Here is a 25,212-nt window from a genome sequence, read left to right as displayed (position 1 = left end):
TAAAAACCCCTGCCCCACTGAACTCCTTTTGTGCAAAAAAGCAAGAGTGAGAAACATAGTACAAAAAGTACGGCTAATATAATACAAACATCCCTGTTAGCATTTTTATTAATTATTTTCATAAACATATATTATGCCTTGCAATTAAAATTCCGTGTGCCTGAGTTGCCATGGCAGCACAACTTCCACAGAACAATAAATTCTTCCAGCTCAGCCACGACCAGTGCTACAAATCTGCGAGGAAGGCTGTATTTGGAAGGTTTGCAGGGCGACCGGTGGAGATAGGGCAGAAATCAAGAGGGGAAAAAATAGCTTCCACTATTTAGAAACTGCAGAAATCGATACTAAGCGAGCCTTTTGCATTTCCAGGGCAGGTTCCAAGGAATGCAAATTCTGACTTCCCCCCCCCCAAAAAAATAATAATAATTGTCTTCTTGGTCCCCTACTAGCTGAAACAATCCTGATAGACTATTTCAGCAGCGCTCACCTCGGGCAGCTTGGCCGAAGCTATAAATAGTGCCTGCTGCCATCTGCCATGCTATTCCTGTGCCGCCGGCGCTGCTGGCGCTGGGCTCGCGCCGCGCTGCCAGGCCTGCGGCTGGGGAGCCAGCAGCCGTGCAAAATCAGAGTGCAAGACGGAGATAATGAGGTGAGGAACAAAAATGGTACCGCTGTAATTAACTGCTGGTTTGATAGTCATTACTATAAAGAAATCGGATGAATGCTAAGAGAACCTTAAAAAGTATAATTAATAATACTGTGTACAGTCTGCAGGCACTTTTCTTACTGTAACGTTCAGACGCAGTTCCTTGTGACACCATTCTTGCTTTCAGTTTCATAGAAATTAGTAATAGATAAAAATAAACCTCAAATACCAACTGCAGTAGCCAAAAATAATCCAGTTGGGGAGCCAAAGCGAACTTTCTGAGTGAGTCAGCACCAAGAACGAGGAGCGCGTTGAGACACACGGGTTTGCCCTCTCCTCCCCAGACCCTCGCTTCTGTCCACCGTCACCGACCAGCGCACGGGGGACAGACCCCGTTAGCGCTGTTTCAAGACCGAAGAACGACAAGAAAACACCTTTTCACTTGCAGCGTCACCCAGAGAGCTCAGACTTTCAGAAGCAAACCATCGCAGTGCTGCTATGCCTGCAGTTTAACGCCTTTCATGCAATACCCACCGCACAGAACAACGCGACCCCTGTGAGCACACGCGACCACCGTGGCTGATAAACACCTGATTTCACCACAAAATAGATTGCAATGAAGTTGACCACAAAATTACTGTCTAGCACTGCCAAATAACGTTGCTAATTTGGGAGAAAGACATGGTATTTGATTTTTCCTGATTTAAATACTTAGGGGCTTGATTCCGGTTTCGCTGTGGTCAAGAAGCAGAATTGTTCTACAAGAAAAGCTATCTCTACACACAGATTTTGACATCGCTATCCAGAAGTTATCCAACATTCAGCAATGTTTCTCTTCTATTTATAAATCTACACTTGTAGAGTTGTTATCAACAGTTTGAGCAAACACATTTTGCTTATATTTTTTTAAACAGTGTAGTTTTGAGTACATGTTATATCCCACATATTTGGTTCCCCAATATTAATACTTTCAAAACAGATCTCTCATTTCCCTGCTCGTTCATGTATACATCCTACATAGCACAGATCAAGGGAAGCGATAATTCCATACTCGGCACTTGCGTTACTGCATCTTGAATACCGCGTGTCCCACGTCAAGCCCATCAATACAAGCGGCGCATCAACAAAGTGGAGAGAGTGGCGCAGAGGTCCACCCAGATTGTTTGAGGACGGAAGAGTGTGACATGAGGAAAGGGCAGGGCTGCCCGGTCTGACCTGAGAAAGAGAAGTTAATTGCAGTTCTAGAGAGACGGAGGTTACAGGGAAGATGGAGGCAGACGCCTACATTTTTCTATGATTCTCTATGTTTGATACTTCTAAAATCTCAAAGTCATTTAAGTCAAGAACCTTTTTTCCCCGCAGTTAGGACATGGGTTGTCTGTATCGGTACACTGGTATTTCTTTTAATACAGGAAATTTTATTTTTCTATCATTTTTGTACAAAATGTGGTTTGACATAAACCATAACTGCCTAAAGCCTTTTCATTTAGAAAAAATAACATAAAGCGATAACCTTGTTTTGTTTACTATATCAAGATCTTTGAAGAGTTGAGTAATTTTATAGCCTGTACATAAATGTCTCCAGCATTGCTCAAATCTACTTTTTAAGTGTTCTGCCATGAAATTAAGCTAAATTGTTCCTAATATTTTCCTAAAAACTCATGCTAATTGCATCAGTCTATGATAATGCATGATAAGCTCAATTTAGCCTGCAGTCTTCCAGCTTTTTGGAATCTCTCTAGTTCTAAAGAAAATACGTATTTCCACTACTTATAAAATCTAACAGATGTAGAATGATACCAGGAATTGGAGCCTCAGATCCGTCTACGCTGGGACTTTCGTGCCAGGTAAGCTGCAGTGAATTGCCAGCTCGGTCATGGTTACACTGACAGCACTGCCGCTCATTTTCACAAAAGAAATGTAAGAGTCATGATAGCTTACTTACCTCTAACCATTTTTCTGTGGGATGTGTTCTATATACGTACATCAACACTCACGCTGCGCGCTGATGGGACACTAGGAAGGCAGTGCACCAGCACAACAGGTTACCCAGAGCGGATTTAGCACCCCCCTTGGAGGTCTGTAAGACTTTGCTAGACCAGAATCACAGAATCCCAGACTGGTCAGGGTTGGAAGGGACCTCTGGAGATCATCTAGTCCAACCCCCCTGCTAGAGCAGGATCACCCAGAGCAGGTTGCACAGGATGGCCTCCAGGCAGGTTTTGAATCTCTCCAGAGAAGGAGACTCCACAACCTCTCCCCGCAGCCTGTTCCACTGCTTGGTCACCCTCAAAGTGAAGAAGTTTTTCTCATATTGAGATGGAACTTCCTGTGTTCCAGTTTGTGCCCATTGTCCCTTGTCCTGTCACTGGGCACCACTGAAAACACTCTGACCCATCCTCTTGACACCCACCCTTTAGGTATTTGTAAGTAATGATGAGATCCCTCTCAGTCTTCTCTTTCCAGACTAAACAGCTCCAGCTCTCTCAGCCTTTCCTCATACGAGAGATGCTCCAGTCCCCTCATCATCCTCGTAGCCCTCCGCTGGAATCTCTCCAGTAGTTCCCTGTCTGTCTTGAACTGGGGAGCCCCTGGACACAGGACCAAGCTGTAGCTGCCTTGATTTAGTGGTGGTGACAGTCCTACTCCAAGAGAAAGACTTGGACTAGGTGACCTCTAGACATCCCTTCCCCATCTCCGGCTGTGCTCCTGGCTGGACCCTTCAGACATACCATGTAGCTTGTCCTGTCTCTGCTTCTATTTACGACCTCTGCTGCAAGGATTAGAGCTCTCCAAGAAGACTTGGATAATGGAAGAAGTAAATGAAGATCCCACTCAGGAATCGGGCTCCTAACTTTGGTTGTAAGTCACCTGCTGTGGTGAGAATTTGTCCCTGCTCAGCTGTCTGGCTCAGAAGGATGGTGCCTGGTGATCTTTTTTCCCCCCCCGACAGCAGCCAGGATGGATCTTCCAAAGCTTTCGGATTGCCATTGCATGTGCATCCACGAAGCCTGCCTCCACGCAGACGAGCTTAGCTGCCAAGTGGAGTGAGGTACCTAGCAAGTAGTAGTCACTTTAGTATCTACAGAGCAAGTCAGTAGGAGGAGATAGCAAATATTCACATTTACTTTTTACAAGGTAATCTTTCTGACAAGGTAATCTCTAACGTACTTTAACCCACGTACTGTTAACTTGCACACTCTTGACACTTTAAATATCCACTTTTGCTTCACATGGGAATTCGCCTCGGCAGCAGAGCCAGCGAAACAGGCACATTCAATCCCTCTTTTGAGGCAGCTAGAAGAATTAGAGTTTCTCATAAGTGACTCTATCAATGATTTTGTTTCAATTATATGTTCAGACTGCCAAATTGGATAAAACGCATCCTTTGTAAAACTTTCATCTCATCCCTGAAAAGATAAATTCGCCTGCCTGAATAAGCAAAAAAAGCACAGAGGAGATTTCTTCTAAGCACAGAGAAATACTAATCCATGGAAAACTAGAGGTATAATCAACATAACTTGAAAAAATTCTTATCAGTACAGAAATATACAGCCAAATTCTTCTCCAATTTGAGAGTTCTTTGACTAGCGTAGAATTACAGAGTTGTCGGTGTTGGAAGGGACCACTGGAGATTGTCTGGTCCGACCCCTGCTCACAGCAGGGCCAGCTACAGCAGGTTGCTCAGGGCCACATTCAGTCAGCATATCTGCAGGGACGGAGATTCAGGAACCTCTGTGGGCAGCCTCTTCCAGTGTTTCACAACGCTCACGGTAAAAAGATTTTTCTTACCATTAAACAGAATACCCTGTGCTTCAGTTTGCGCCTGCTGCCTTTGTCCTGTCACTAGGTAACACTGCGTCTGCCTCTGTCGTCTTTAACATTCCCTGCCACCAGGTATTTGTACACATGGATAAGATCCCCCCGAGCCTTCTTTTCTCTTCTCCAGGCTAAATAATCCCAGCTCTCAATCTCTCCTTGGATGATGGATACTCCAAGCCCTTAACTATCTTCGTGGCCCTGGGCTGGACCCACTTCAACCTGCCCAGGTCTCTTGGCCTGGGAGCCCAGGGCTGAGCAGAGGGGAAGGACCACCTCCCTTCACCTCGGCCCTACGCACCGAGGAGGATGTATCTGCTCATGGTACCACTCGTAGACCTTCACGCCAGCAGCTGGTTACCAACGCTTTCACACAAGAATATCCATCACACTCCTTTTCTATTTATTTACCACTAACATTAAAACTATATACATGAGCAGTTTATAAAGGGTCATGTTTTATTAACACGTCGCTCTGCCTGGATGGTATTTCTTCCAAAAAAGCAAAGTTGCTTTGAACGGTTAAAACATATCAAGCTCACAAACCAATGACTTTTGAAATAGTACATTTCTTTATTAATGTATATATTTAGAGGAGACTAGTAACATTTTTTCCATTTCTGGAGCAACCAAGAGGTTTCCATCGCAGTGAGGTTTCCGGCCAGAAACCAGTGTTTTGATTGTAAAACATGAAGCCTGAAGCACAACAGGAGAGCAGCAGAACAAAAGGTTTTATCATTACTCTTCATGCTTTAATTACCTTTATCAAATGCCATCTGAGACTAGCTATTTTTAAACCCCTCCACTGATTCTGTAATTACACTAACTCAACACATATTTTATCCTTCCCTACGTATACAGCTCTATCCTAAATAAAACTTAATCTATTGTGTGTAGAAAGTACGATAGGATATTTACACACCAAAATAATCTGAAAACAGCAACTTTAAGACACAATTCTGGGTTAAAGTTGTCAGTTAAACAAAACCAAACCCTATAACAGGGAAAGAGAAGAGATAGACCAAAATGATTTAGCATTACAAAACACTTCAGTAGCAGACACAAGCGGTCGTTAAAAGATTTGTTTTATACGGTGGAAATACAATTTGTGACCATTTAAATACAAATTGACAAAATGTCATTTATTATTACTTATGCAGTATCATTTTTATGCGTCCATTGGGAAAATGAAAACCAAAACGCCTGATTCTTTTTTATTTATTATCGCTTTCAGTCTCTTGCACTCCAGAGTTAATATCTGTCGCTAAAAACTGTAATATTTTCCAGGTATTGTTAAATACTTTTAGTGGATCATAAAAACCAGTATTAAAAACTTTCACTTTTACTTATCAACAGTTTCTTAAGGATGTTTCTTTACCTCAGCTAAATCTAAATTCTGAGTTAGACAGAAGACAAGCCTTTCTAGAAGCCCTAGACAGAAAGTGTCCAGCACTGAGACCATCCTCGTCACTCAGCCAGTGAAAGAAATTGAGAAGAAAAAAGCCACAGCTTCCCAAAAGAGGAGGACAGATAGCAAACTGTACGTAAGGAAACTGCGAAAAGGCAGGAGAACCGCCCACTGGAAAGAAGGGAAGAGTTGCCCACTGACAACTGTAAGGAGATGCAGCCCAGCAAAAACTGACACATCGATTACATCAAACACTTCAAAAATTAAAGTGGAGTAACCAGGCATACAGGGGAAAAAATGAGTAAACTGTCATGGGACTAACACACACGAGCAGCACTCTGAATTGGAATGGGAGTCAAAAACCTCTTTTGAAAATTTCCTTTCCCAGGCAAGGTCCCGACTGCCAAGGCTTCGGAGTCACGTTCAGGCTGGCTGCTTCTGGCCAAACCCACCTGAATTTTTATTCAACGCGCAACGGCAGACCGTACCAAGAGAGGGAGAGCACACCCATCTCACATCTGCTGTTTACCTCAAAGCTGGGACCTTGAGACATGACAGACATCTACTTAAATCCTTCTTAAACCAAGGACAAAATTTAATCCAATTCTTCCGTATCCTCCCCAGCGAGCATTCAAAGGGAGCTCTCTATAAGCTCTTTCTCAAACAGTCGAAGAAAGCAGACTATCATCACAAGAGGGGTCAAATAGTCCACAAAGTAGGGAGCGCTCCTCCAACAGAGAGGAAAAAAAAATAAATCAATTTATTACCATGAAAAACTATTTGTAATAAATCAGAATCTTGGTAGCGAGTCTATTTAACGCAATTTTAAAAGATGAAGAATAGAAAGAAGGAGCAAAGATCCCCAAACATAAAATATTCATCCTGTTTGATTTAAAAGGCTTCTCTCTTTTACACATTTTGAGCTGGATCAATAAATGCTTTTTAGGAATATTCTTTGTATTGTGTAACTTGCACATATGTGTTAACTCAAAATATAATGCAACTCTCCCTTGTTCTGGAAAGCTAAAGGACTGCTAAGTATAGCTCAAATCCTGACAATATTTTTAAAAATACCTAGTTTGTTCATTCTGTGTTCTTCTGCTTTGATAATTATTTCTTTTTATCTCTCCCTGACTCACACACGAGGCGACCAAAGGAGAATGAACAAATAGAGGTGGGAGGAGAGTTGAGAAGCAGCACGGACTTGAAAAGCTTTGAATGCCTTCAATCATCTGGAAAATCACAAGTACCAACCTTTTAACTTTGGTAATTAAAGACTCATGACATGTAGTACTGAGCAGCTTTTAGTAGTTCGCTACTAAGTACAATTACATTTTAAAGGCTTTTCCTCGTTTTTATGCCGCTTTCAGTTTCCAACACAATATTTAAACAACTGTACTTTGAATTTCATATTGGAAAACTGAATCTGACTTGTGGTTGTGAAAGACAAGAAAAAACTGAAGGGGAGGCACCAGAGAAGATTATTCAGCCATGCTGGCTTCAGACATTACTCCTCACCTCCTGATGGAAAGCTACACCTTGATTCTATGGGAGAAAGAAATGACAGAAAAAGCAATGCTGAAACTTTTAACTGCAACAGAACAGAAGTTGCGTTTTACCCACCGCAAAGCGTGATGGATGCATCAGCAGTGCTGTGCCCTGTGTCTGCACTGCCTCTAGGGCTACTGATGGCTGGAGCCTCCTGCCACAAAAATATTTTGAAAGTGCTGCAGCATTCGTGCAGAAATTATTCACCTTGAACATGCCTTTGAAGGTAGCACCAGAAAACAACAGCCCTTCTATTTTTGTTTATGTCTTAGAAATTAAGTCTTAACAAAACTAAAAAATCTGAGTGCATGTAACCTTTTCAAATATTGCCGGAATGATATAAACCAAGAATAGATACAATCTTAAAAAGGGAGAAAAAGAATATGCATGATTGTGTCCACTGTGTTAAAATTTTAATTGATACTCATTTACAAACCTGTGGCAAGTCAGATTTTAAGTTCTTGCTTTGAATATCTTCTCACTCTCAATTTTCTACCTAATTTTGGCAGCTATTGTCAGCAGGTATTTTAGAAATACAATACATATTCCTCAAAAGGGAGATTACACGTCACCGCTTGCTGTGCCATGTTCCATGCAAACCCACACCCACAAAGAATTGTATTAGATAATTGGTCACATTTCAAGAATAAGAACCTGATTTTGTAAGAACTAAAAATTGTTCAGCACTCCCTACAATTAAAAGACAATGGCATGTACAATATGCTGTATTTCAACCCTAAATTTAGATAAATATAAATCAGCATCTCCAAATCCAACACAGAAAGTCTTAAAGAAATTATATGTATCAAACATACAAATAGCACTTTATTTTTTAAAAGAAAGAAGTGAAATACAAATGGCAAAAAAAAAAGGGGGGGCATTATAAATCAAGTTGAAATGCATGAAAATAACATCATGTAGACAGAAAGCAAGGCTGTAAAATAAGGAGCTTGCAGGCTCCTTTTCTTCAAGGTTCTTTTTCTTCAAGGAGAAAGAGCAGTAATTGTATCACTGCTCGGGCCCAGGAGATGGGAATCAGGACAAAGAGAATGCATTTGAAAGTAATCCATGTCAGACTTGTTAATACTGCAACATACATCTCGCTGACATTAACAGAGCCCAACCGACACAAATAAAGTGCAGACAGCAGAGAATCTGTTTATATTCCTACTCTGCTTTTTAGCTAAGAATGGATTTTGTGAAACGAAAGGGTTTACTGAAGCTATATGTAAAGTTCTGCTATTTTTCAGTAATTATTTAAGAATTGTTGCAATTAAAGAGACAAAAATAGCGACTGATTCTTTCTCCTGAACAAGACAGCATCCCTGTTGCTACGAGCAAGGTTCTCCGTCACTTAATGTTTAATCCTGTTTATCCTACGCAGATGTGTTCAAGAAAAGTCAAGTAGCTATTCATTTTTAACTTGAGAAATACAAATTTTAGCAAGGCCTTATAAATAAAAGTGTTCTTAAATGCAGAGACTTTGGGGATTCCAATTCCTCTGGTTTTTAATCATATAATCATATCCACAATTGGTTTGGCCTGTAGATGTAGCAAAATAACATGTTCAGAGTCAGTTTGTATCTATCGAAATGGGTATGTAAATAAATTTATCTTTTTGTTCCCCCAATATTTTTCAGCGGTGAGAATGCTTCTAAGTCCTGCAAATAAAAAACTTCCACATTTCTATATAAATATCTAATAGCGGAAACAGCAAACAGCCAGCTCTGTCCAAAGGAGCACAGACATGGAACTGGCACTAGTAGATCCTGCCAAGACAGACTTTTCCCACTCCCACACCAGAGACGGGGCAGGCAAGTACGCTATATTAATTTTTCACAATAGCAAAGAGGAGAAAGGTATTTTTAGAAGACCAAAGAAACAAAACCAAAGCTAGTTTTTTATCTTAACTCTCACCTGAAACCTTCCCCTCCTCTCCCTTTTTTTCTTTTTTTTTTTTTTTTTTTTTTTTTTTAAAACGATGTGGTTGCTTGGAGGTTTATAAACTTTAAGTTTCAAGAATTTCTACCAATACTTCTTTTCAGCAAATACACATCTAAGAAAATCTAAACCCCAACTAAAGGAACGGGAGTAAGGCAAGAGCCTGGGCTGGTAAGGAAGCTGCACAAAGTTAATTACATTTATTAGTAGTCCCTGCACATTCTGGGAACCACGATGTATATACCCGACTGGCAGAGCCTAAGCATGCAATGACTCGTACGGATGTAACTCAATGTGTCCTTCACAGAACGTACGGTAAGTGGTTGGGACTGAGCATAAATATCTTCAGTTTGAAGAGCAGCTCTACGGCCCATGTTGGGCACCGTAACTCAGGAGATTAATGACCAACAAAATACAGGCCTACATTAGAAAACTGAAAAACAGAAAATACTACTCAATCACATTCATCACTGTTTAAAGATTTTTTTTTTTTTTTTTTTTGCATATACTTCTGCAAATGTTCAGGATATCCCTTACCTTAAACAGTAACCAAAGGAACACTTCTCTATAGTTTACTATATAATGTGATAACATCCTTTGCCTGTTTCTATGCAACTACTGAAAACCATTCAATTTTAGGGAGTATATTACTCAAAACCCACTTGCTTGCCTTGTCTATCGAACAGGCTCACTGAAATCTCCTCCTTTTGCTCGTGGATCCTCTACGTCAGCAATAAAAGAACTCTGACATTAGTAAATACTATCTAGATCCCAACTTATTCACATTACTAACACACGTACAACATCAAATACACAAAACTTCAGAAGAAAACCCACCAGAATTTGCTGTATGAGCAACCTCCACCACAGCATTCCTAGTTGGGTACGAAGAACTAACTCCTGCTTACTAAGCAATTAATTCAAAAGTTTTCATTCCTCATTGTTCCATATGAAAATTAGATTGCAAAACATCAGTCCCCTCTGAGTAACGGAAATTCACTGCCTGGTACCTGGCTCCTTGCAAGTAGCACAACTCCAACTGAAGCTCCGACTCTTACATCCCCAGTTTAATGTCAGTATTCTCAGCACGGTCAGATTGAGGAGCGCTCTACATCATCATTACTCTTGGTTTTTGCTTTTAGGTTTTGATTTTAACATAAAATACAATTACTTTGTGGAAAAAACATATTGGGTTTCTGTGCATCATTCACAAAATATTTTCCTGTTTCTTGGCATGATCAGAACTATAAAAAGATCCATATATTATAGAAGAAGATCGGTAGGCAACTTAATGAATGTAATAAGAGAAGTTTTTAACATAAATGGGAAATATGATAATAACTATTAAGATACATGCAACAGTTGTAACATTTAATTTAAATTGTATATGTATCTATATAATGTGTTAGACACTAAAGGAATCTGTACAGCAGAAAAATTAAAAAGCAAACTATATTAGGATTTCACTTTGAAGAAGAAAATGACTGACTATAATTAAGACAAATGACTACACTACATACCCATTTAGCATACAGAACATTACACATTGTCACTGGATTTGGAACATTTTATGCTAAAACCTTTCTTAAAGCAGACAGGTGTCATTTCCACTTAACTGTTGCTAAATCTCTTTGCAATAAGAACATGCATTAAATATGACCAATGTTAATGAAAATGTTATTTTTTTTAGACAGTGGCATTCAGAAGAAGTTACTTTCTCTAATTCGCTTTTGCCTACTAGCACCTACACTGTTGAAAATCACAGAGGCAGAGAAACGTTGCTGCCACACGGTTCACTGGCAGCGTAGACTGTTTAGAACGAGAAATGCAGCCAACAGGCATTTCAGAGTCTGCTGACACTCTTACGGTGTAAATTGTAAACTAATTTCTGAGAAAAACTAAAGTTACAATTACTTCTGTAAAGTCCTAAAATTAAGTAAAAGAAATGGAAATGGATAAATTTTATTTTCCTGCGCCCCCTTAACAAAACTAAGTCTATACCGAAGTTAAATATTTCAATATGAAAACTACCCCGCATACTTCAATACAGGAACCTCCTTTGGTTTCGCCAAGCACACAGCCTCTCTTGCCCTTTGACTTCTAAATAGTAAACTGCTAGTATCCTAACTGACACCTACTCTGAAGCCGCTCTTTGTATTTTCTTGGCCAAACAAAACAATCATCTCAGATGAAGGACAGACATCTATAGCCATCATCACCCTCATCAAACCCGCTCTCCTCGCAGCTGTGGCCAGTGAAGCACTGAGGCAGAGCACCCAGCACCACCTTTGTAAAAATGGACAGGTACGCGACAAGCGAGACATGGGAGGCAGGATCAACCAAACAATCTCTCAGCCTCCTTCAGACCCACGGTCCATCAGGTATTTCCCCTTAGGAGATCAACAAAAACAGGCTTTGGCAACACAAGGAACTATCAGACTATTCAGGCTGTGCCTCTGCCTTCTCTTCTGCCTTCAGTCCCATGCTTTTCTTAAAAACTGAGAGCGAAGTGAATAATATAATCAAAATCTCTGTTCTGTATACTGTAAACCATTGCCTCCGCAGTTAAGTGATGTCCAAAAGGCAAGAAAATCCTCAAATACTGCTTCAGACAAAAGCAGTCTGTTATACACTCCACTTCTAATGTATTATTATCCATTCTCTTTATTTTCTCAAGTATTATGCTGTTGAATCGGTTGAGCAGGCTTTACAAAACTTTACGTACCTACTGAAAACATGTTCTGTTTCAATAACTTTAATACCGCTGACTAAATGTTAGCACTGATACCATTCATACGCCATCTCATCATTAAAAGCGTTCACGTGTATTGTTTCTGGTTTTAAAAGCTTCATCACCATTCTGCGACCTCTTCTTCATCTTGTCATTTCTCTGGTATTTGTTGCAACAAATAACAAGGCCTGCTTTTGGTACCCAATTACAGGAACAATGTTATCCCCTAACTGCATAAGACAGCTTTTCATTAAACTTGCTCTCACCAATACATCACTATTAGCGATGCATTAAAATGTATTTTTAGCCTCATTTCTTATGGAAATGAATCTTCCCCAACTGCTCGGTGGGTTCCAGCTTTCCCTCAGTTTCTATCTCCTTTTGATATCCATGGCGAGGGGATTTTCACTGACGCGTAAAGGAAAGGCGCTTGACGCTTTTAATTGTTACCCACTTAAACTGTTTATAACCAGTAGGTCAGAAATAGAAAATAAATTACTTCAAAACTAGTATTTTCACTAAATCACATTCTTCCTTGCCTCTGTAAATCTGTACTGCCCGGCAGTGATTGCAAAGGCATTCATTTGTTGTATCTGTGAATAACTAGCTAGTTACTTAATGAAAACCACCTTCATGTTTCTTAAAAGCTAGAACATCAAACTGGGGGGGTAAGGAGGTTGGGAGGGCACGTCCTAAGAACTTGAGTAGGGGAAGATTGGAAGGCTAATGTCCTTCACAAAATCCTTCTTGTTTTAAGTTTCTGCCAAAACCTTCTTCATTACGATGCAGACATTTTTGTCTGATATTAAGATAACTCTGAACAAGTTGTTCTCATATCAATTTCTTCTGTGTTGCTCACTTTGAGAAAAAAGCATGTTATTTTCTAAAATTCAAATTAGTCACTCACATAGAGAACATCTCCATTTCTTCCAGCACTTGCTCGCCTGTCCAAAGATTTGTACTTTTTCTTTACTTCTGGGGTCAGCTGCATTTTAATCATTCTTAAAACAAATCCATTCTGCACTTTCCTTGATAATATCAAGCGTTTAGTTCCTCTTTTGGGGAGGGCAGGAGGGCTGAGACCTTCACTTCTACACAGACGCAGAGGACAGTAAGAGGCATGTGATACCCAACTGTAATTGGCATCGTCTGCAAAACGAAGAGCCTGAGGAACATCACTGCAGTACTTACACAGATATCAGAGACATTATGAGAGAGTCTTAATATCTTTTCTCAGCTCCCTATTTTGAATAAAACATCATGACTTATAGTACAAACAACAGCACTTAAAAAAAAGTACCTTTATTTACACTGTTAACAATTCATCCCCAACCACGTTGTCCATAAATACACTATCAGTACGTTATAGCACTCATATAACCTTCCCAAAAGTAATGCTACAACAATTCTATAAACTAGTGCTTTAAGACTCCACACACAGTCGCATCCACGTAAGTATTAGAATTATCCTGCTATTTTATTCAGGCTTAAGAAAGCCAAATACAGCGGAGAACCATTCTGTCCTATGCATAGAGTTTTCTGTGCTAATAACCTAGATTCTTACTAGAACTTTAATGCTCTGTCCATGTATGTGGCTTGGGTATTATTCATATCTTTTATCCACCTAGGAATACTGTAAGCATGAATAACTAACTGTACTCGGAAGCACGAAAAACATGACAAGGTTGGTATTAAAAAATTGTTATTTTTTCACTGTACAATGCTTCTGACATAACGGTAACAGAATGAAGCTCAGTGCAGACAGTGTATACAGTTTCCTCTGCAAAAGAATACAGCATCCATCAGATTCTAGAATATTGGCTGTAACAGAAGTGATTGCTAAACACTCTTCTACTCCACTCAAAAATTAGAGGCGCGTTCTGAAGAGGCCTGACTGTCTGGGATAAAGTTTTCTGAAACAGTGCACCACTCTTGCAGTTCCTCAAATTAGTTTCTGGAGGCAAACTTGCCAGTAATGTTAGTCTAAGATTTTTCTTACCATTTTTGTTGTAAGGTATATTTGGGTTTGATGTCTAGAAAATGCAGCCTCATCAGAAGCTGAGTTTTTCCCAAACTCTAGAAACTGTCCTGTCTAGCTATCCTGAGAAGCACACTTACAGCTTTCCTGGAAAAGCCTTCACTAAGCTTTCCGTTTCAGCTCCGTATGGGTTAGGAAAATAACAACAGCAATCCTAGCTAAACCCTTCTTCACCCAGTGCCCCATTAAAGGAACCACGTAACTCAGAGTTCATGTACAAGTTTTGAAACTGTGCGGCTGGCGGGGACAGTTTTAAGAACTGCAGGTCTAACGCCGGATTTTCTAAAATGCATCATTCATCTCGACAAAATCACATCGCTAGCCCACTAAAGGCATTAGTGCATTCCTCAGACAATGGATGCCGCTAATCTCTCTGGCGCAATTTTGCCTCAAACCAAGAATTACCAGGGCAAACAAACAAGGTGTTCCCAAACAACCGTTTCAACTGTTACTTCTCTAATCCTGTTTTACAGTTATTAATGCTCAAATCAAGATAGTGCATATAACGTAACAGTGCCAACCTCTAAGAAAACTCTTATTGCTAACATAATTATTTTGTTATGCAAACCGTGGAATTGGAAAAAACACAGTGAAGGAATGGATGTTGTCTACTTCTTGGCATCAACAAGAAGTTACAAAAAATCTCTACTGGATGATGGAAAGAGAAAAAACAAACGCCGTTGGTTCCAACAGAGCAGAAATGTGATTTATTCTTACCCACCTGCTACCACCTAGCAGCATTTTAAAACAACCTCATATATATTAGATGAAGTACAGCGTAAGTCACCCATCCTATCACCCGTCCTGGACGTTCGACAGAAGTGTGACTGCTGAGTTTAAGAGAGCAGCCCACGTCAAAAATAAATTTCCCTGAAACGCAGCCCAGCAAGATCAAGCTCTCCAGTAAGCACCAAATGGCTGCCACCCACTGCGAAAGCAATGGAAAACACAGAGTGAAGCAAGTCATTGTTTCATTTGATGTCATTTTTCCACACACTGCCCAACCTCTCGTCTAAGTCTTTTACCCAGGCAAAATCTCCCTTTTGGAATACAATTCTGAATCTTTGAAATATGTTTTGATCAACAAAAACTTACTTGGTTTGCAACTGCTGTCTATGAAGTATTAATTGTTCATGTCCTGGAGACTTCCAGTCCCCAATTTAAACGAAAAAAGTAGTACAAAATGTGCTATTTGACATTAATATCATAACTCTATTCCACATTCAGAAAGGTTACTTAACTTCTCTGCTCCCTTCTGATCTCAACCAAATTCTAACTAAGCGCCAGATATGAAAGGTAAGGTGATAGTATCCTAACATGTAATGTGTGAGGTGCTTCCCTCCTCAGTCAGGAGGAACCACCTAAACATGGCTTTGAAAAGAATTCAAACTGTCCAGGTAGTTTCAGCCCCCGCTTACAGCAGCTCTTCCTCTTCTTCTCCAGTCACGCTGCTTCTGTTCACGATGCTCTCAGACAACACAGAGCAAAGTCTGTTCGAAAAGACTGAAAGCACCTAACTGCAACTACAGGGAAAAGGGAGAACTGGAAAAAGAGAAGACTGACAAATAAATGGAATTAAAGATATCTAAATTAATGAAAAATAGGAGGAATGGATAGAATCCATTATGTTGATGGATCCATTAAGTTTAACTCATAATAGTATTTCTGTTAGTACTATAGCCATCAATTCCAGGAAGACAACTCAACAATCAGAAGACGTAGGCTAAATATCCCTAACTTGCCTAAAAACCCAATCATTATGCAATATAAGTTACAAGAATATGATCAAATTTCAAATCTCAGTTAAGTTTATAGGCTATCTGTGGAGATTATTTTCTTGTTTGAGTAACGAATCCACAGTTGTTGAGTTACTTGACTGGGATTTTGTGTTGCTCAGCAATCCTGAAAAATCAGGCCAGGTCTATTTAGTAGCCTCAAATGAACATTTAGGACTTTAACTTTAAATCCCCAGGTTTCCAAGTGCTATTCTATCTCTTTCCGTTACACCTCAAAAAAGACGACGATACGCAAATCTCTAAAAGCCATGAGATGTAATTTCTGCCTCAAAAAGTCCTAGCTATTCTTGATTATTCATTGCTTCTCTAATAGGCGCTTGAGAATGACCTTTAAATTTAAAGATCTTACCCTGTGGGTATCTACCATATAATGCTGAGGTCTGGAAGATGGAGCAGATGACGAAGAAACGCTGACTGATTTGTGGCTGAGTGGGAGCCTGAGAGTTTCCATTCAGAATACCATGGCTCCCTCTAACACCTTCTCAGAGCAGGTACGATCTTTTAAACTTAAAAGAAAGATCTCAAGTGGAAATCTGAATTAGTTTTGGACACAGCGCATTAGAAACAGAGAGGAGCGAGGTTACTGATCAGCCAGGAAAAGGGAACCTCAGAGAGACCAAGATGAAGAAGGACGATCAAAAAGTGCAAAGTTAGTCAGAACCCATTTGATCAGCTCTCGGTCATATCATAATAACTTGGGGGCTTTGTGTTGTTTTATTATATTTTGGGATAGACAATTTATACCTGGTGTCAGGATTGAAATAATACTACTTGAAGTTTAGGTAATATAAACAGAACATAAATGTATAGACTGAGAATTCACCGGAACAGATCAAATTTTGACATTCAGGTATTTTTTTAAATTAAAAAAAAAAAAAAAGTGTAACCATGAGGAAAAAGTAGTTGTTTAAAACCATCCCCCCCAAAAAAAGGAAGAGAAAAAATGGTTCTTGCTTTTCTAAGTAATCTTCCACTTCACAGGTCTAAGAAAATGACAGAAATCCAAACTAGTAAAGGTAAGGATGGCTGTCTAAGCTTCTTTTCTTTACTTTCACATTCGGTCCTACTGAGAGAAATAAATTAGCTAATCAGAAGTGTAAAAAAAACATTGCTCCAGAAACCAATATTTGACAACACCACAAGAAGAAACACGCTCAAAAATAAAGCATAAGGTTTCAGGCAAAACATTCTTAAAGCACTTAAAATGTACACCTTTCAAAAGTTCCCACGCTGACTAGAGGAAAACTAATGCTTTGTAGCACATTAAAAAATCATTATGTCATTGAACACAGCCCTGTTGATGAAAGGCTTCATTTGGTTATGTTTTGTTCTGTTTGCTTCAAGGTTTCTGTAACATTTACTGGATTAGTTCCAAGTCCAAGCTGGAGTTCATCCCATACACCCAGATGGTATCTCCGCATGTGACGGGGTGGGGAGGAAGGACATCCTCCTTCAACCTCAGCTGAGGAGCAGCTCAGATTTTATATAAGCCCTAACAACAACCCTACTCAGAATACTTTGTTCAAAAGAACAAAAAAATTGCAATCTGAGACAGGGAGAGCATCAAGGCCTATTTACAATCACATCTCATAGCACCAAACTACGTTTGGACCATAACACGTGTAGGTTCTGCCTTGCTGGTATGGAATTTAGTGTGTGTGCTCAAACACCCGAGCGTTCTCCACGGGAATGTAACTCATAAGCATACGCAGCTTAAAAAAGTCATGACTTCAGGCATTCATTTTGTGAATTCTGGAGGAGTTTTGGATTTGAAATCTTTAAAACCAGCACTGCAGAATGTCAAGTCGAAAAGACCTCAGAATGGATTCATGCCTTTTCCTATACAGAGTTGTATCTCCTGTGAATTATCTAACTAATAATGAAATGAGCGTGAATTGAAAGTTGCCCATTTTACAGCCTATAACTATATATATTTAATCAAGATCCAAGTCTTTAAAAAGAAGAGACCAAAATAAAAAGAAAAAAAAAATCTTTTCAAGTCAGTGTTGAAAGTGAGCTGGTTATCAAAACTACTAATCTTTTATAAGTAGCAAAAAACTGGGTCTAATTTAATGTTAGAGTTACAATTTTCTAAGTGTTAACACTAAAATTATTACAAATACTACAAACACGTCTTTTTATTACAGTTCAGAACCAAGATTTTGCTACCAATCTTCCGAACCGCTTCTAAGAGGTTGCAAAGGTTACCAAGACAGATGCCAATCCATTGCCACAAAATATTAAACTCGCTAACTGTGAATTCAGGGAACTCCAAACCCAATGAAAGCTAAGTATAACACAATGTACGGTAATATTGCCCTAATTTTGACAGAAAATGATTAATAAGAAAGTGGGTCGACTCAAACACAGGTAGAGGTGTTGTTGCAAAGGACCAGAAAAAAATGAAGAGAGAAATAATTTTATCCTGTTCTAACAGCACAAGACATAACCTGAACTCGATTTATATGCATGAGATTATTTGGTTGTGGACAATAAAGGCAGTGTGAATAATAAACCGAAGTGTGACCAACAACCTTCTGTTAGGCGGAAAGTTCTCACTGGATGAAAAAAGGCTTCTTGTAGCAGCAGTCAGGGAATCATGTTAAATATCTACCCAAAGTTCTATGGAACAGTAAACAGTTATTTAAACAATTTTTTTTAAGATTACAGTCTCACATAAATAGAAGTAGTTGTTTTTCATTTAAAAATACCCAAAGAAAAACCACACACTCCCTACAGTATCTGAGACTTCAGCTCTGATTTTGACTGTTCAAATATTGCATCAGGCAAACTGGACAGTAACAGATGACAGCGACAAAAAAAATAAGGTTTAATCTTGATTCAATCTTAATCTTCAAACTAGTCATGAATATTTTAATGCCTTTTATGTTCATATGGTCATATTTCACTTCGAGGAAAAATGGCCAATATGCTGTTAAATTAACAAAATGAGAGCAATGCAATTAGGGAGAAGGAAAGCGCTCAACAAAGAAACTGTAAGAAAATTTAGCCAAACCCTTTGGAGTTCGGATACAGAAGTTTTAAAATAATATCCTAGAGTTATACTTTTTCAACTGTCACGTGTTTACCACAACAATCTATATTTAAAGTTTTTTAATAATGTGAAATAATATAGTGTAATAGCCTTACAACTAACATTTTTACATACATGGAGAAATAGTATGGTTTTTTTAAAATCCCGCCTGTCAATTTGCTTATTTGGAAAATAGACTGAAAATGTGAAGTGCAATGTAGCAAACCAGAGCTGAGCATCCTCTCCCTTTTCTCTTTCACAGTCTATGCTTTTTTAGCAGTATTTCTTAACAGAGATGAGAAACGTGATTTTTTTTTTTTTTTTTTTGGAACATATGTTAACATATTGTCTTCAGTTCAGCGCACACACACAGATGGACACTTGTTTCATGTGAGACTTCTGTCCTCATTAGTAATGCTCCTGCTGCATTCCCTTCTCCTGCAATGGAGATACTCATGAGTCATGTTGTGTACTTGCTGAAAAATCAGAAGTTTAGGGCTTTTTCCATATCACTGCCAGACTGAATATAGAAAACTGAGCCAAACTCCCTTAAAATGCCAAGGTTCTCCTGAAGTCAATGGGATTTCTGCTTGCAGCAGGGATGGAGGGTTGGACCAAAATATATGTAATTAATAATACTAACAAAGCTGCCACATTTAAAACCTGCAAAAAATGCTTTTTGATGAAAACATAGCAAAGATATGCTGAATTTAGACTGAAAATCATCTGCATGTACAAATGCAAACGCTGTTAGCAGACACGTTTGCAATGCATGTTACCTTCATTTTTCAGTATTTTAAATTACCAGTGACAAGAATAATGTTAGGGGAAAAAACAAACCTTACAGCATAAACTAAATATCCACCTGAAAATTCAAAATTTTCTGCGCAAGCACATTGTTTTTCAAACAATAAGTACTTAATAAGGAAGAAAAATAAAAATACCCACGGTCTTGCTGGTTTCTGCAAGTTCACTTAAATTTATCTACAAGAAAATGAACAGGAAATACTCTGTCATGAAAAGAATTTCAACACTGACATCCATCCTAAGCTACAATTTTGCCTGACATTTTCCAATCTTTTCCACATCTTGAATCCATGAACAAGAGGAAGAGGACTCCAGCTAGCCTGAAGACGTAGTAGTGCATGGAACTGCAACACGGGAAAACAAATTTGAGTGAAGCTCATGATTTACCACTAAAAGACAAGGCACAAGCACCTAGCAACAAAGGGACAAGAATGCACCTTAAAAATCACATTTTATTCACAGAACAGAACTATTGGCATTGGTTTTAAAAGAAATTGAGAAAATGTTATTAGGGGCAAACCAGCGTTAACTGATCTAATTGCAAAATGAAAAGAGTAGGATGGAACAGCTTTCCTCTGTGAAAGAGCCTAACGAGAACATATAGTTGTGGAGATACGCCGACAGGCAGAGCAAACTACACGCTGTTTCCAACTCTATAAATATATCAGCCACAGTTATATGGAGATCTAGTTTGAATTTTGGTTTTATTTCTCAACAGATAACACATTATTTCAGAAAACAGGTAACGCGTTGCTGATTAGGATTGGAACAACACGGCCACACTCGATCCTCATCACGGCTCATTAAGATACTTGCCTTGTTTGCTATGGGACTTTGTTGTTAGCTTCACCATTAACTTTAGTGATTGTAGAAATACTTGAGAAAATACCGGCTAGTTGTTGGGAACTGCCGATTAACTGTATGTCACAGCCACAATAGCCTGTCTGGGAAATTTTCTCAAGGATTTAGTCCCTCCTTGAATACAATATTGCAGCCTTCGCACCGTTAGTGACCTCCATATCGTTTTTCCTATCGGAATGATAGTGCCCGTTTTCTAACAGCGTGATGAAGTAGAGGACTTGTTGGACCTCTGCTGCAGCTCGGGAGGGGCATCTGCCATAACCACGTGTAGCGTAGGCATCCCTACTTTTGCAGCATCACTTTTCATTTAAAAAAAATCATGGTATTTAGATAGGGTTAAGAAGCCCTTTTTGCTGTGGACTGCCTATAATAACAACTTGGCTCTTAACTACTATAATTGTTGGGGAAAAAGGTTTATCCCCCATACTTGATATCAGAACTAGCAAGACAGTCCCCTTCACAACTGCTTTGTCGATGCTCTTCCAAAAGGTATTTCGCTTCAGTAGTGAGAAAAGATGGGGACAGTTGACCATACTGACACTTCTACTCCTACAGCCACCTTCCGCACAGAAACACAGACACACACGCACACAGATGCACGGCCACAGCTGTCCATTTTTCACTCACGATTTTATTCGGAAAAAACAGCTGAAGTAAATTGTGCGTTCTTTTCTGACAGACCAAATATGAAAAGAAATATCCAGCGTTAGTATAGGAAAAGTGATAAAGATGTAACAACGCAACAGAGCAGGAAGGTAAGAGCAGGCACTTTAGGTCCTTAGTTCCTCTGGCATCCATACCGCCTGCGACGGCAACTAGTGGCAGAAGCCCAAGGACAAGTATAAGAACAGGACAAACGTACCATGACAATTCCCCCATCGTAGTCTCCCGGCCTCTGGTAACCTGCGACATATGGACTCTCAAGCCGCAAGCACGATGACAGCATTTAACACACTATTCCTCTTTGAATTTCTCTGAATTTTTCACCCATGTCAGCTTTCGACATCCAGAACGTCTTTTGTCAACGTATTCCACAATTCACTACATATGATTTGTTTTCAAACATTGTTTGCTACTTAAATTTATTTCTTGAATTTCATCTGCCACTTGAAATCTTTCCCAAAATAAATTATCAACATTCATCACTTACATCACATTTCAAATCTTGTTTTACCAATGTAAAAAACTTTTGTCTTGCTAGAAACTTATTTTTAAACAAAATCAATACCATTATTACAAGAGCACTTTGCTATGATTTTTATTTTTAAAATACACGCATTACTAATGCAGTGAAATTCATAAAATAAGATGATCACCGAAGCACAATTGTATCAACGACCAACCACCACAGAAATACTTTTCCCCAAAAAAGCTTCTCAAGCCAGGATAAACCCGAAGAAAAGAGCTGCAAATGCACAGGGCAAACATGGACACAACTTCCAGCCACACTTAAGCAATAACCCTCATCTGCTGCCACCAGAATCAAAGGAAATACAGTAGAGAAAGTATCTCCATAAATCCCAACCAACATGCTGACTCACCACCAAAGCAGAGTTTCTTTAGCTAGCAATGTTTACAGATAAAATCAAGGGCAAATAATATTGCAGTGCAACAAATAAGGTTGGAGAACTTGTCATCTGTCGATGAGGCTTGTTGCCAAGACACCTGAAATCTAGTAAACGAGGTACAGTAACAGCTTCTTTTACATACAATGAAATGCAGCCTAAATAGATTTAAGACTAGATGTAGTTCCCTTCAAGGACACGACCTTTCTAATATTCTCATAAAGGTTTTTACATGAGATGAGTGAAGAACACAGCTAAGAAATGGCAAAGTTAAATTTTAAATTCAAATTAAAATCAGAAATTGATCTTTAAAAACCCCGAAAGCCAGAGGTCACGTAAAGCACAGCCAGCAAAGGAAAATCATCAATTGGTTGCGAGTTCCCAAGGTATGAGATCACAGAAAATATGTTCTCCAAAAGTCCCAAGTTGAAAAATCAAAAATCTTCAAAATAATTTAATCATGATAGCATGCAGTCATGCTTGTATCTATTGCACTTCTTGCTTTTGTAGGTCATCTTCATAAGCCAACATGAGATATTGCCTGGACAATATTAAGTAGCCAATAGTATAAAGTAGTTTTGGATAAAGGTGTTTCATTTATAGCTTGTGTTTCCTGGTTTGGCATCAGTAATTTTAGTACACACTTTGCACTCATCCAACTCTGGCCGCAGAGTGGTCCTCAAAGCCCTTGAAATGAAGAAAAAGCTGCCACTGAAACCTTGCCGTTATACGACTGCTTATAACCCTTATGTATGTACAGTTGCATTAAAAGTCCTTATAAAAATTGTAGTTTCCAAAATCTACCTGGTTGTAATAAAATTCTCTTACGAAGATCCTGTTCATCCATTGAGGGCATAGATGAAAACCAGATCAATCTATTCTTGACCTAATAACAATTCATTACTCATAGTATGTATATCTCTGGGTTTTTTAATTACAATAAATTTCCTTACCGTTAAAACCCCTAATAAACAAAGCTGTTGAGGCAGTTTAAGGCATTATTGCTGTCTACATCACCCCTTCCGTGGAGGATTAACTCCGTGTAGTAAAATATAAGCAGAGGACATGCACATGCTTCAGCCACGCCAGCGTTCTCTGCTGAAAAATGGGTTTGTGCAAAGCTGCCAGGCTGACCCAAAACAGCCAAGGGAAGAGGGGGTGAGGCGAGGCGCTGGCAGGGTTTGTTCTGCTGCCGGAACGGTAACAATTCAAACCACTACAGGTTTAGTCAGCGACCGTGAATCAGAGGTTTAAATGGCACGTCGCACTGAGACACCTACAGGCATCTCAGCGGGAAACTGGGGGTATACGTATTCCAAAGTGACACAAGCGGTTTTGTATTTGACAATCCCCATTTAAGCACAGATGTGAACACGGAGATAGAGTAACGTAGTGGCATTAAGGTAAACTACTGAAATGAATAAAAAAAGGTCACTTGCTCTCTGTGTTTGGCCGCCCAAAGCCACAACCTCACCTGGGCTCATCACATGCGGTAATTTCATGCAACAGATGAGGAGCAGTCCATCTCCGAAACAGTCAGCTCTTCTGCCTCAACACACAGTTCCTATATTTGTTTCCCCACAATAAAAGAGCTAATGAAAACCTGTATTCTATAATCACTTAATAAACACCAAAAGCCTGTGGGCTCAGCAAATGTCTGTCTTGGGTCAGAACAAATTTGCCTAATCATTGAAAATATCATTTGTCCATTTACAATTCTAAATTTAGATGTCCCACAAGAAGAACTTTTAAATAATATATGCACAAGCATAAATAACACTTGAGAGATGATACAAGGACTAGAAACTTTCGCCAGGTACGAGTATTTGAAGAGTTTCCTGCCTGAAGTGTATGTATGAAATTCAAAGTAGTACATACTCCACCAGTAACATGCTTTGTCCTCTCCTGCGAACACTCTATTATACTTCCCCAAGCCACTATCCTACTCTTCATTTAAATGTCTCATAAAATGGACTTCTTCCGTGATTAAAAGAATTTGTGCTTATTCAAATAACTTCTAGAAGAAGAAGACAACAAGCACTATGTATTTCATTTACAGAAAACAAAGACACAAAAAGCAATGCTGCCAAGATGCAGAAATGCCTTCCCATGATTAACGCTGACACCTCTGAGCTTCCCCTTCTGAAAACCTTGGTGTTTTGTCACTTTTTCTAATACTACCGGTTGTAAAATTTAGATTGTGAGCTTTGAGGCAGGGATGAACATCACATACAAAAAGCGAAACCCTTTTCCCTGGTAATCACTGCACTTAGAAAAGTTTCATTTTGATCCGAATCACCTTTTCTCCGTGCAGACCAAGTCACATGGTGATTAAAAGGCGAAGCCTTTAGCGTTGCTGTCACATTGTTCTCAAGAGGGTTAAGTTTGGCAGCAGTCGGCATAAGACTGCGATAAAATCCCAAAGATCTCCAGGCATTTTTGCTGCCTGAAATTGCTTTTCCTAGCCTCCTGTCAGCACAGCTGAAAGCACCAAGGTTTCCTTAGATTCATCCTACTTTTCACAGTACTTGGACAAAGAGAACGTCCATGGAAATTACGGATGTAAAAGCGAGGGGGTTTTAGTATTTTCTCGAGGTTGTGCTGGGGCACAGAGCCATTAACAGCTTCTGGCTGCTTCTCCATTCACACACTGTTCCTTTCGCACTTAAGGCTCAGATCATATTCTCTGGAAGAATCTTCCTAATATCAGATGGAGAAAAGAGTCATTTTATTTAAGATCGACTAGAAAAATCTGTGAGTAGGAAGATACCCTTAAATATCCTTATACATTGCTTTCACCCCACTAATCTACAATTATCACATAGTCTTTTGTTAACAAAAAGGCTTAATGACTGCAGAGATCTATGTATAAATTTAGAATACACTAAAAAATTAAATGTGTTTATGTTCAAGAGGAAAAAACCCACGATTCTACTTGAACTTCATATCTGGTTTAGCAAAAATCATGTGATCTTTGGAAAATACTTTCCTGAAGCAATGTTCCAGGCAATACTGCAA

General features: G+C 39.2%; 1 protein-coding gene and 1 long non-coding RNA gene across 12 annotated transcripts in view; one reads left to right on the top strand and one right to left on the bottom strand.

The window, feature by feature from the left end:
- RABGAP1L (RAB GTPase activating protein 1 like) overlaps positions 1 to 25,212 on the bottom strand; it is a 247,988-nt gene that overhangs the window by 129,639 nt on the left and 93,137 nt on the right. The gene's annotated exons all lie outside the window — the stretch shown is intronic.
- LOC129209558 (uncharacterized) lies at positions 556 to 4,864 on the top strand. The gene is made up of 3 exons (XR_008578111.1): positions 556 to 649; positions 2,439 to 2,493; positions 4,596 to 4,864. It is a non-coding gene; the product is annotated as an uncharacterized LOC129209558 (long non-coding RNA).

The sequence above is a fragment of the Grus americana genome, chromosome 8 (assembly GCF_028858705.1).
Source record: "Grus americana isolate bGruAme1 chromosome 8, bGruAme1.mat, whole genome shotgun sequence".
NCBI classification, from domain to species: Eukaryota; Metazoa; Chordata; class Aves; order Gruiformes; family Gruidae; genus Grus; species Grus americana.
The sequence above is the reverse complement of the archived record's forward strand: the minus strand, read 5'-3'. Positions and strand labels throughout refer to the sequence as shown.